The sequence below is a fragment of the Arachis ipaensis genome, chromosome B03, assembly GCF_000816755.2.
Source record: "Arachis ipaensis cultivar K30076 chromosome B03, Araip1.1, whole genome shotgun sequence".
Classification (NCBI taxonomy): domain Eukaryota; kingdom Viridiplantae; phylum Streptophyta; class Magnoliopsida; order Fabales; family Fabaceae; genus Arachis; species Arachis ipaensis.
Window position 1 is genome coordinate 8,227,691 of NC_029787.2, and position 14,470 is coordinate 8,242,160.

At 33.8% G+C, this 14,470-nt stretch overlaps 1 pseudogene; it reads right to left on the reverse strand.

Moving 5' to 3' along the window:
- Nucleotides 221–4,123, reverse strand: LOC107628794 (annotated as a pseudogene).

Genomic DNA, 14,470 nt, shown 5'->3' on the forward strand with positions numbered 1-14,470 from the left:
TTTAAGTTTTTTATGTATTTAGTTTATTGGAAAAACTAAAATTTCTTTTTTTACCATTTTAACTAATGTTTTTACTTTTTAGGATATTTTTATAACTTAATATATATGATTATATGAATTCAAATGAATAAACTTCAATTGAATATTTAATTTTGAATCCAATATTTTTAAAACTGACTGATTGTTTTATTTTTATGTTATAGTAATTTAATTAAAAACATTTAAATTACAAAAACCCATTTGTAAATGTAAAACAAAATTATCATTGCTGTTAAAATGTTACAAGTTACAAAATTATCATTGATGAATATAAGGATTGCGGACTATTTATTGGTGATCTTGAATTGCGAGAAACTTGTGGTTGGGACTCTGAGCTGAAGAATTGGCGCTAAACATCATAGTTGGGTTAAATTGTTCCAAATCTTCCTTAAATATCCAACGGTAACCACACCTCTTCACTTCTACTACTTCTGGATAATCACTTATGGTATGCAATTCAATACCATGAAGATCAGATGCTACTTCTTTTATTTCCCTTGCATAATCATTGATGAAAACTTCCCGGGAGATAAACTTTAACAACATATGATCTACTTCAGTTGTGATCAAATCTTTCTTAAGACATATTGGAATTCGGGAATAAATGTTCTCATAGGAACGAGTACAACGCAAACCAAAACCAATTAGAACTCGAGGATCTCTTGTTTCTTCAAACAATTGAGTTGGATCATGATGTGCAACAAATGTTACACAACAAGCAATGCCAATCCAATTATTGTCATCCACAATGAGAGATGGATCAAGGCTCACTGAACCACCCGTGTTCTGTTTGCTGAACCACCTTGGAATTTTAGTTCCTTGAACAACAGCTTCAATTGTGCATTTGGGTAAGGAGCATTGCAGGTTCACCTGCCACCGTAGAAATTAGGTACGATTAACAATATAAGTTCATAATATACACAGAAAAAAGCAAAATGGGAAAAGAAAGAAGGAATTGAAGTTGGTACCTGAATCATTTTTATCATCCATGAAATAACTGTCACACCACAACCTTCCGTGTCACTCAAATTCGGGCAGTTGAAAACATATATTCCTCCATAATATACTCTTCTGATCGGCAAAAGTGTACTAGGCAACCACTTTAGATGCTTACAGTACTCCAAGTTCAACCAAGTTAGCTTGGGAAGTTCCTTGATGCAATGAGGTGGTGTAACAAAATTGTTTCCCCCTATGTTTAAATATTGTAAACAACGTAACTGTCCAATAGCATCAGGGATTTGAACTAGATTACAGAAACTTATGTCAAGATATACCAAAGCTGGGAAACGGGACAAAATAGGCACCAACAAACCAACTGAATTGGAGCACCTTCTAGAAGATAAAAAGTTGAGAGGCCTTGTAAAAGTTTTGCATATGGAGGTTGTCATATGGCTTTGCACACTTTGACCTGTATTCAACTGCTTGCTTTGTCTTGGTTTCTCTAACAACTGATATTTAAGTAATTTCCAACACCCAGATAGGTTTAAATCATGAAGAGAATTAAGATGAAATATGCTGTTGGGAATACTCACAAGATTTTTACAGTTTTCTAGATTCAAATAAAGAAGCTTTTCCAGAGAACCAATAGATGCATCAAGGTGAACAAGTTTCACACATCCTGTAAGATTTATGTGCGAAAGATTTGGGGCCTGAGATAAATTTGGTATCTTTACAAGATTTTTGGAATGACATAGTTCCAGATATGTCAAATTATGGAGATCCTGCAATAAAATAGAAGGCTATTATTATAAATATATTCTAGCTCATTTTAATTAAGTGAACGAAAAGAGAAAGAATAAGAAAATGTCTTCTTGTTTTCTTTCAAATATAATCAAAACATGAATAATACAATGATATCTATCATACCTTTATTCCCTCCCATAGTTCTTTGATGTTGCTATAATGTAGGATTAATTTAACGAGTTTATTTGGCTGAAAGCTTGATGGCAAACATGTAAAAGAATAGTCTTCCCAATCAAGATACCCCAACCCGTTAGAAAGAAAATTAGGACGTCCTAAGAAATTCACTTCTCTGAGGATGAGTAATTTAAGGTGCCTCATTTGTGATAAAGCTTCAACCCTCAGTGTTGTCCTTTCTGACATCTCTTCTCTATTTTGATGAAATCTTGGCAGAACTATGGCTTCAAGGTTTTCTGCTGCCTGAAACATTAGACCTTTAAAAATTATTTAAATTCTAAAAATGAAGTCAAGAACAATATTCTCAATAACTATTTTACCTTATTTTCCCGCAAGACATCACTTAGATCCTTTTGATTCCATAACCTACTCCACTTTCTTGGTTCTTTGGGTGATTTTTCTCGAACAATACTCCTACCCAAATCTCTCAACAAATCATGCATATTGATAAAATTCCGCTTATAAGTTATGAGTGACTTATCAATGAGAATTCTTAAACCAATATCAGGTTGAAATCCTCGAATACTTAAAATATCTTTTACATACCATTTTCCTTTCCCAGAGGGAAAGAAACATGCAATATCAAGAAATATCTCCTTTTCCATCTCCTCAAGGCCATCATAACTGATTCTAAGCACATCTAGAATGTCTTTTGTTGGATTTTCTTTCAGTCTAACTAATGCACTACTCCACTCAGACACATTTCGCCCAAACAAAAATGAGCCCAACACTCTAATTGCTAACGGGAGTCCACTAGCATATGTTAATGCAGAATTTGTCAAACGTCTGTAATCTTGTGCAACATGATTACATTTGAAAGCTTTTCTACAAAACAATTGCAGAGCATTCTCATAGTTTAAGAGTTGAACTTTATAAACTCCATCCACTCCATACTCTCTCAATATATGTTCATCTCTAGAAACTATAATTATTCTACTCCCTGGACCTACCCATTCTTGTTTTATAGCCAACTTCTCCAACTGAATTCCCTTTTCAACATTATCTAGAACTATGAAAACCTTCCTATGGCGTAACCTAGTTTGAATAAGATTATTTGCCACTGAAAGATTGTATGTCGAAAAATTTTCTTCCTTGAAAGCTTGACAAAGAAGTTGCTTTTGTACACCAAGTGGACCATAATGTCTGTATGTTTCGCTTACATCATCTACAAAACATGAAACATCATATTGATGAGAGATTGCTTCATATAAAATGGTGGTAAGAGTTGACTTTCCTATACCACCCATTCCACAAATCCCTACCACACGAACATCATCATCCAAGCCTAAAGCTAGAATCTTTTTGAGTTCTTCTAAAGGGGATTGCATCCCAACTATATCATTAGATAGACTTGATGATGGTTTGGGACTCAATATACTTGTTACTGCTTTCACAATTTCCTCAATCTTAGCAGATTGTGACCTGAATATATAGTAAAAAAAGGTGAAAAACAAAAGACTGAACAAGAAAATCTACATAAATTCTTAGTTCAACAAAAAGGGGAAAAAACTATGTATAGCATGAGATGGTCTATCAATCATAATTGTCCAATGGAATCTTTGAAATGTCTTTATTTTAAAGGAGTAAATAGCAAAACATAGAACTGTTTACTCACTTATTCCTCATATCCCAGCCAGAGAGATTGGCTACTTGTGTTAGATCTGCCCTCCATCTTCGCACTTGCTCCGTCATTTCTGCATCATCTTTGAATCTTTGTTCATGTTTAATAAAGGCTTTCTCATAATTTCCACTTTGCCTTCTCACCTCAGTCGGACTCACATCATAGAAAACAGGCAGAACACGCTGTCCCGGTATTTCAATACAATCAGCTATCTTTGCTAGTTCTTGCAAGCACCATGTGGAGGAAGCATAGTTGATAGAGAAGACAACAATCAGGACCTGTGATGCTTCAATAGCTTCCAGGAGCCCCGCAGATAATAAGTCCTCCTTTCTGGAGCTTAGTATCATCCCTGAAGGCAACTATGCTGTATCTGTGGAGAGCATCAAAAAGTTGATCGGTGAAGTTGTAGCGAGTCTCGCCTCTGAAACTCACAAACACATCATATTTCCAATTCTTCTTATGAGACAAGGGGCTTTGGATTCTCATGCAATCCATTGTAAGTGATTAATAAGGATTAGTTTAATCTGTATGGAAATGAGATGCATACGGAGGAGCGTCATAGTGATTATTTAGCTGAAAATTCTTGCATTTGGATAGTGTAGCACTGCAGCATGAAAAGAACAAAACACTCTAGTAACCTTAATTAACTTCCAACTACTTCACGCGCATTCTTTCAATCTATTCTTAATATATAAAAGTAGGTACATAGGTTTACACACATTATTTCTAAGTCTTCTTCTATTAACACCATGTCAACACTGTCACTTACTTAGCAAAATTTTAGAATCCACCACTCAAATCTTGCCAAATCAACTTTTATTTTTCAAATAAAAAAAAAACACAAAAAAATAACTTTTCTCATATTTTCTTGAAATCCTCTTCCTCTTGGCACCTCTTCTATATTAAGATTCTATTTTCTCCATCCTCTTCCAATTCCATGAGCTATTGTTTTTCCCTCAAAATAAATTGTCCATCACGATGTCCAGCAGAGCCGCATTGTATAAATTGCAGAAACAGGACAAACTTCATTCCTCTTGTTGCGGTTTTCCTGTCAGAACTCGATTCTGGGTCTCAGACCAACGTCACCATTCGGCGCCGCCAACATAGGAAATTCGTCCCAGGTATCTTCCTAAAGATTTTCAACTTTGCCGTTTATTCTTCTCATTCTGTTGTTCAATATCATTTTCAATAGCTTTATTTATTCGTTGATAATCTAAAAATTGAAAACTCGAGAGTATTAGAGTCAAATTCAGAGTTTTATAGCCTTGATTTTATTCATATTTTACATCATTTGACATGAAGTGCATATAACTAATTTCCTCTCAAATCAAGCTTTTACAGCTTTTTCTTTTTTCCAAAAAAAAAAAAAGCAGAAAAAATAAATTCTAAAGTAGAATGGAGTAATCATACCAACCTGCAGCTAAAATTAGAAACCACCACATAAAAATATATCTCATTTGAGAATTATCAAGTGATATTGATTTTTTTGTTCAATTATTTTTAATTTTTTAACATAGTACAGCAATCCTATCAACAGCAAAAAAGAAACCACTTTTATAGTACTAGATTTTTAGTAATTTTGTAATGTTACTATTAAATTAAAAAGATATTTTTTTAAGCTAGAGAGAGTATTTGACTAGCCCTGTTGAATATTGATATTTTTTTAATCAATTGTGGAACTTCGGAAGATTAACTACTCCATTTATTTGTCCTATTTTGGTATTTTGGTCTTTCTTTTTTGCTTTGTCATTTTTAGTACGTATCAAGCAAAAGTAACAAAAATGATCCCAAGCTTCTATTCTTAATATATAAAAGTAGATGGATAGGTTTACTCATATTATTTTTAAAACATCTTTTTCTTTTTACTAATGTCATGTCAATAACATTATTTACGTAGCAAAATTTTAGAATCAACTACTCAATTTTTGTCAAATCAACTATTATTTCCAAATCAACAAAAAAATAAAATATACAAAAAACAATACAATAATACCAACGACAATAATTAGAAATTAATAGTGTCTAACCAAATTTATAACTTACGAAGATATTAAATCCATATCCCTATATTTATTATATCTTACCGTTATAAACAATACAATAAATTTATAACCCCAATAATTAATTCATTAATTTCTATAAATATGTAAAATCCCTACAATACCCTTATTTCCCTTTTTTTCAAACCAAACCCTAACCCTCTTCTAACATACTCACTCACCTCTCACAGCCGCACACACACTCGCCCACACCCTCTTCCTCACAGCACACACCCACGAGCTGAGAAAAGAAAAAAAAAAAAGAAAGATGGAGATCGAGAGAGTGAAGGAGAGGAGGAGAGAAGGAAGAAGAGGAGGGAGAGGGTTACTGCACCGGTGTCGTGCCTCACCGTATCCAACTTGCCATTGCGTCGCCACCGCACCCGTCTCGCGCAGCTGCATTCAGCTCGCTGTCGCGCCGCCTTGCCGTCGTTGCTGCCGAAGAAATCGCCGTTAGAGGGAGACCTTGTCGTTGCAGCGGAAAGCGCAGAGTACGAAGAGAGGGTGAGAGAGCTACAAGATGGAGGGAAGGAGGGTGGCAGTCGTGAGAGGAGGTGACGATGGAGGTTTCTGCTGTTGCCGTCGCTGGAACTCACCGCTGGTGCACTGGAGCTACTTCATCCCCTAACTTGCTCCACCGTGGCTGACCCCTGTCCTCCCTGTTTTCGTCGGAGTTACTGATGCCACTGCTGGAGGAGAAGATCTAATGGCACTACTGTTTTGCTTCACCAGTGTAGCTCTTACTGTTGCCGGAAAACATGCTACAACTTCCAAACTTGCCGGAAACACTGTCTTGCCACTGTTCTGGTCTAGTTTCTTCCCTTGATCTGTTCCAATTTCACCTTATCTCTGCCGCCATTTCATTTCTCTGTCTTGCTCTTATTCTGATTTATTTTTGGCCTCTATTCTGTTTTAGATTTTCAGAACTATATTTGTATTTGTCTTTCATTCGATTTGAATCTACTGCCTTTGGCTGGTGTCGTGGCCATTGTTGCTATCGTAAGAATTGAAGTTGCTGCACTGTCCCAGTTCAAGTTTCGCGCTCTTTCGTACCCTTTTAATTTGGCACCTGAGTTCGGCCTCTTCGGTCCCTTAGGACCATGTTGTGAGTAGGCTTTACATTTATAATTGTTTGATTGTGCATCTATAATTATTTTGATATATATCAATTATGATTTTTGAATTATACTCACTATATTTGCCTTGAATGATTTTAAATGGATTAGAATAATTGATTTTTTAGAATTAAATAATTCATTTTTATGAAGTTTATACTTTCGGAACTATACATGAGACTATATATATTTTTGAAGAAGTTTTGTATTATTCTAAAATGTTTGATTTTAATTGAAAATCTGTTTTTAAAGCATTGAAGTATTTGTTAGTACTCACTTTAAAGGTTGTGAAATATATTTGAAATTTCTTATGATTGAAAAAGTAGGATTGGAAAGATTTCTGATGAGAAAGTATAATATGATTTGATTTGATTCGATATCTTATATATTTGAAAGATCAAGGATTTATTGTATTTGAAACTATATGTTTTGAATTGGTTTGGGAGGCTCGTATTAGAAAATCGTAGTTAACGGCGGTTATGACGTTAACTTAGATGCATCTAACTCAGACTCCAGCTAGCAGGGGTGTTGCTAGCCTAACGTGTAGGCCACACGTTAGATCTGTTATTCTGTTAGAACACACGAGAGGAAAGGGCTACCCTTAGAGGTGGAGCCGCCCAAGTGTGGATTATTTGATTTGATTTCTGTATGAGAACTCCCTTATTGATTCACATATTCGTATAAATTATTATTTTCTAACTAAAATTATTTTTATGATAATGTTTATATGGTCTCATGTGGATTATAGATGTATTATCTAGTCACTGAGTTGCAAAACTCACCCTTTTTTTTTAAAAAATCTTTTTCAGGAACAAATACTTGAATGTGTGAGCCTTCTATTCAAGAGTAATGATCTGCAATTGGTACTTCATTTTTGTTGAGTTCTTAGACGTCATATGCTCCATATGTCACAGACAGGATTCATCTATATTTACTTATTTTACCTTTTATTAAAAATATGTAATTATTCATTTTAGAAACTGTAAATTTATTTAAAAATATTTGTAATTTTCTTATTTAATTTATATTTGAGTCTGATAGGCTTGCTATGGAACTGTTTCCTTGAGCGTCGGTCATGGTTCATTTTGGGCCGTGACAAAGTGGTATCAGAGCTTAGGTTTAATCTGTGTAACATGGAGCAAGTGTCCTATGGTAGGATCACAATTGTATAAATAGAAGCGTGCCTATTTATACAAATTGTGGCACTATCAGAGGCCTGTAGGAATGTCATTCTTATCTTTTAAGTCATTTTTGTCATTCTTGTCTTCTGGTTCTTGTTACCATGTGTTCGTTGCCGCTTCTTGCCACCACTTTCTTCTTCTTTGTACCCAACCTCGAGTCATCATTTGGTACCTTTTCTTGAATTTGCTTTTGCAATGACTTCAATTTCGGTTCTGGTTCGCGATTTATGCCTTGTAGCTAATTCTAATCTTTCTCGCCTTTGGTGAATGTATGCTTTAATTCTTATTCGTCTTTGTGTTGTTCTCTGTGATTCTTGATGTCAATATCTCATGCATTACTTGGATGATTCGATCGGTGTTTGCCGTGAATTATTATCTAATTCTCTTATAGAAATGTATTTGGATTTGTGGATTTCATGGATTTTTGTTGAGTTTCTGATCAAAATGCTTTGTTCGGAATTTGATAAACGATATTGCAGTTTTTCTTCTTATGTTGATAATCTTTAAAGTTATAACATAATTTTGATTTGCTTTTGATTCTTTCTTTTAAATCAATAATTTAAAAAAAAACTGTTATTTAGTTGCTCAAGAAGAAGGACTATGTGATGAAACATATGAATAGAGTGCTATTTTTGTTTGTTTGATTGATGATTTTATCTGCTTATGTATAGTGAATTAATTGGGTGATTAGTTAGATGGATCGAAGGTCTTTTTGATCTAGAAGTTTGTTTGAGTTTTTCTAATTTGATGATCTAGTTCTATTATGGTATTGTGATGCTGGACATGGCTTTTCTGTCACGGAATTGTTGTGATTATGTTGTTTTATAATTTTTCTATTGTTGCTGAATTCTGATGATTTCTACAGAATATGATGCTTGTGAAAGAAATTAGTTATTTCAAGAGATTTCTGAGAGATATGTGATACTTAAAGAAAGAGGTGAGAGCTAACTTTGCAGAAACTTAAATTGAGGAACAAGGAGAGAAATTACTTAGCTTTTGGATGCTTACAATATAATGTTTCACAACTTTCTATCTACTCAATGAGGACCCCTTTCACTCTATTTAGATGAAAGTAAAGCTCAGAAGATTTTCTCTTATACTACCTTTATACTTTTTCAGGTTTATCATTAGTTAGATTAAGAAACATTTTTCGTGATCATGTCGAAATGATTTCATACTTTCAAGTGAATTTTTATAATCATGTTCATTATTTTGAAACTGAAAGTTAAAATAATTTGGTTGGTCTGACTTTAGAAGTGCACACCACAGCCGATGTGTCTGTGTCTTTTAATAATTATGTGCTTTGCTTTGATTTCATTGTTGCAACAGTAGATTACATTTAGACAGGAATGTCTTACTAAAGGGCAGATCAAACAACCTACTTTATATGTATTATCATGACAAAAATTTCGTTTATGTATGAATGACAGTGTGTTAGAAACTTAGAATCAACTCTTAATTTTATTTATTTTGGTGATGTTTGTCTTTTATTTTTTTTTTTTATTAGCTGATTTTAGATATATGATTGTAACTGTGATAGCAGTAAATGCTACTTTGTTGTTTGAAATTGATTTTAAACTGAATATTTGTTCGAGTGGTATCTCAGTTTATTCGTTGTGAAGGAACTTGGTCTACTTTCAAATAGGATAATGCATGTGAAGGTGAAGCATAGATTGTGAATGTTTGCTTTTTGTTGGCGAGTAAAAGATGACCTTTGCTTTTTGGCTAAGATCTGAAACTTGAACATTTTCTTAATCCTTGTTTTTTTGAAAATCCCTCTGTTCTCAACTATTGTTCTTCTTCTCAGAGATTTGGGGAGATTGGTTTTCTGAACTTGTGAGGTTGAAATCGTAGGTCTTAGATATTGAAGATAATTTCTGGTAATTTCAAATAGAAAAGATTGGATATCTAATTACTTAAAGTTGAATAAATTCTTTATATGAGTTTTTTTCTTATTATATTCACGGATTATTATAAAGTAGGCATTGTAAAAAAAATTGATTACTTTTCTAATTTTACTATTTTAAGACAGCTTTGATACTTGTTTGCTATGTATGAAGATTAGAGATGTCTAAACTTTAAATAAACTGATGGGTTCACTTTGAGTCACTGGGTTTGATCTTAAATTGTTTCATCATAACTTGTTAACATGAGAAATGATGGGTATGGATTGATGACATTTTGATCTTGGAGATGTAAAATTTATCAATATTTTTTTTCTTTTCATGAGTTTCCTATTTTTAGTTGGTTCATTTATTTCGAATTTTTTTTCATATGTTGCATTTGCTCATTCTAAATATTTTTTTTATTAATATACTTTGATTGATTGTGTTTGAATATTTCATTTAGTTATCATTGTTGATATTTAGAAGTAGAAATCTCTGGGTGATACTATTTTTTTTTCTTATATATGCTGGCTTCTAATTTTGGATGCAACATCTATGTCCTTTTCCTAATCTGCTCTTTCAATTATTTGCAATATTCTTACCGTTTTTGGTCTTTTTAGAGTCTTGATGATGATGTTGATTAGGAATGGTTATGGAATAAGGAATATGGCAAAGCTTTTTCGGTGATTTCAACATTTACTTATGCCGTAAAGCCTCTTATGCTATGATGATATTGTTCTACTGGACTTTGTTTTGTTTTGTTCGCTTTCTAGTTTTGTTGTAAAATATGTATATATTTCTACATTCTATTTAGCGTTGTCACATTTTGTGGTATGATTGTTGAGCATGGTGCATACAGAGCAAAAAATTTTAACCTACGAGAAATAGTTCTTTTAAACTCCTGCGTTTCTTTTATTTGAGTAATGGTAATCGTTAAGTTTGGGAATGTTAGGTGTTCTTCTTGGGATAGTTTGTGTTGAAGTATGCGCTATAATCGTGCCGCGTAATTTGATGGATCGTTCATTCCTCTATATTTCATATTGGGAGTTTCTTGTTTCAATTCTTGTTGAAATGAAATTTGATTATTTTGTTTCATGTCCTACATCTTAAGCATATTTCAATCTGATCGTGCTTTTGGCTATTCTATAGATTCTCGGCAACATAGGTGTTGATGTTGCATTCCTTTACGTGAACTGTATAACTCCTTGATGTACTCTGAACTTGCTTTACTGTGATACACCATATTTCTAGTATTCTCCTCGAATTTTTGTCCCATATTTTCTTGGAAATTTTTTTTTTGATTTGATTCTTTTCTTGCCTGATTGTGTACCTAATCATTCTCTTAAATCTTTGTGAATATTACTGTTGATTTAAGTGGTCATCTCTTGTGAACTTCGTACTTCTTGATCCAACATAAACTTGTTTTGACTTTATATACCATCTTTTCTTTTATTGTTATATTAAAGTTTCTTGATTCAGATTTCCTTGTTAAGATGCAATTGATTCTCTTTTTGGCATGCTTCACTGTTTTTGTATATCCTTGTTTAGTTGCGATCCTACGCATCTCCCCGAATTCTTGCGAACACCATCTGTGATGTTTGCTCTTTTCTGCCTAAGTTTTGAATCTTTTTAAGCAAACTCGTGATTATTTCAATGTCACGTGCGATTCCCAGATGTAGCAAGCGATACGTTAGTTCTTTAGGACACAGCTAATCGATGCTGAAGTTCGAAAAGTTGTAATTCAAACACTTGACATAAGACTGGTTGCTACCATGCATATGTACTACAGAACCAAGATTGTATTTAGAAAAGATTGACGAACGACGTGAAGAAGGCTATGTATATCTGAGTTGTCAAGAGAACGAGAGTAGGGATATGCCAACGACATCGTTTTATCAGGATCCTATCTTGTAACTTTTGCACCTCGTTATACACATTTCTCATGTTCGGTAAAGTGCTAAAACCATGTAAAGTTTTGCAGATCATATCAATTTTCGAGGGCGAAAATTTTTATAAGTAGGGTAGAATGTAAAATCCCTACAATACCCTTATTTCCCTTTTTTTCAAACCAAACCCTAACCCTCTTCTAACATACTCACTCACTTCTCACAGCCGCACACACACTCCCCCACACCCTCTTCCTCACAGCACACACCCACGAGCTGAGAAAAGAAAAAAAAAAGAAAGATGGAGATCGAGAGAGTGAAGGAGAGGAGGAGAGAAAGAAGAAGAGGAGGGAGAGGGTTACTGCACCGGTGTCGTGCCTCACCGTATCCAACTTGCCATCGCGCCGCCACCGCACCCGTCTCGCGCAGCTGCATTCAGCTTGCTGTCGCGCCGCCTTGCCGTCGTTGCCGCCGAAGAAATCGCCGTTGGAGGGAGACCTTGTCGTTGCAACGGAAAGCGCAGAGTACGAAGAGAGGGTGAGAGAGCTACAAGATGGAAGGAAGGAGGGTGGCAGTCGTGAGAGGAGGTGACGATGGAGGTTTCTGCTGTTGCCGTCGTTGGAACTCACCGCTGGTGCACTAGAGCTACTTCATCCCCTAACTTGCTCCACCGTGGCTAACCCTTGGCCTCCCTGTTTTCGTCGGAGTTACTGATGTCACTGCTGGAGGAGAAGATCTAATGGCACTACTGTTTTGCTTCACCAGTGTAGCTCTTACTGTTGCCGGAAAACATGCTACAACTTCCAAACTTGCCGGCAACACTGTCTTGCCACTGTTCTGGTCTAGTTTCTTCCCTTGATCTGTTCCAATTTCACCTTATCTCTGCCGCCATTTCATTTCTCTGTCTTGCTCTTATTCTGATTTATTTTTGGCCTCTATTCTGTTTTGGATTTTCAGAACTATATTTGTATTTGTCTTTCATTCGATTTGAATCTACTGCCTTTGGCTGGTGTCGTGGCCATTGTTGCTATCGTAAGAATTGAAGTTGCTGCACTGTCCCAGTTCAAGTTTCGCGCTCTTTCGTACCCTTTTAATTTGGCACCTGAGTTCGGCCTCTTCGGTTCCTTAGGACCATGTTGTGAGTAGGCTTTACATTTATAATTTTTTGATTATGCATCTATAATTATTTTGATATATATCAATTATGATTTTTGAATTATACTCACTATATCTGCCTTGAATGATTTTAAATGGATTAGAATAATTGATTTTTTAGAATTAAATAATTCGTTTTTATGAAGTTTATACTTTCGGAACTATACATGAGACTATATATATTTTTGAAGAAGTTTTGTATTATTCTAAAATGTTTGATTTTAATTGAAAATCTATTTTTAAAGCATTGAAGTATTTGTTAGTACTCACTTTAAAGGTTGTGAAATATATTTGAAATTTCTTATGATTGAAAAAGTAGGATTGGAAAGATTTCTGATGAGAAAATATAATATGATTTGATTTGATTCGATATCTTATATATTTGAAAGATCAAGGATTTATTGTATTTGAAACTATATGTTTTGAATTGGTTTGGGAGGCTCGTATTAGAAAACCGTAGTTAACGGCGGTTATGACGTTAACTTAGATGCATCTAACTCAGACTCCAGCTAGTAGGGGTGTTGCTAGCCTAACGTGTAGGCCACACGTTAGATCTGTTATTCTGTTAGAACACACGAGAGGAAAGGGCTACCCTTAGAGGTGGAGCCGCCCAAGTGTGGATTATTTGATTTGATTTCTGTATGAGAACTCCCTTATTGATTCACATATTCGTATAAATTATTATTTTCTAACTAAAATTATTTTTATGATAATGTTTATATGGTCTCATGTGGATTATAGATGTATTATCTAGTCACTGAGTTACAAATTCATTCTGTTTTTCTAAAATTATTTTTCAGAAACAAATACTCGAATGACAAAATAACTCATTCAATGTAATAAACATTCATATTACAAATGTCATAATAATATTATTAATAATAATAAATTTTACGTTACAAATATTCAAATTCCATACTATTTGAACTACTTATACAAGTCTCTTATTAGTATTCCTTCAAATAATATCAAATTTAGCACAAAAAATTTATGTCCGAACTACACACCATCTCAAACTTACTCAATAGAGATAAATATATGTTGAATGTAAAAAGTGTAAAAAGAAAGCATATGAAAAAAGAGATAACTACGCTTGTAGCACATGTAATCAAACACCATAATATCCAACAATATGGTAACTCTTTATGTTTTTCATAATCTCATCTATCAAATTATTAGTTACTAACTCAATACTTATTTTAAGTTCAAAATTCAATTAAAGGTTTCTAATCAAAGTGGTACAACAACTTTTGTACTATTTGATGGCGAAACAAAAAAGTATTAGATACAACTGTTTCAAATCTAATGGCACTCCAGAAAAGTAATGACCTTGAAGCACTACCCCAATTGAAAAATTTTTGTAACCTCACTTATATTTGAAGTCAATGTAAATGATTTTAATCTTAAATAAAGTTCTCAACAATACAATGTTACCAAGACATTTGTTCTAACAAAAAATACTGAATCTCAACGCCCATTACAACAAATAAAACAGATAATATTAAAAAAAAATACTTATTTTAGACATCATTTTTATTTCTAATTTAAATTATTCATTGATTATAGGAACCAACTTCGCTATAGGATCTCATTCTAGTTATTGCTAATTTTCCACTAGATGTAAACTCATT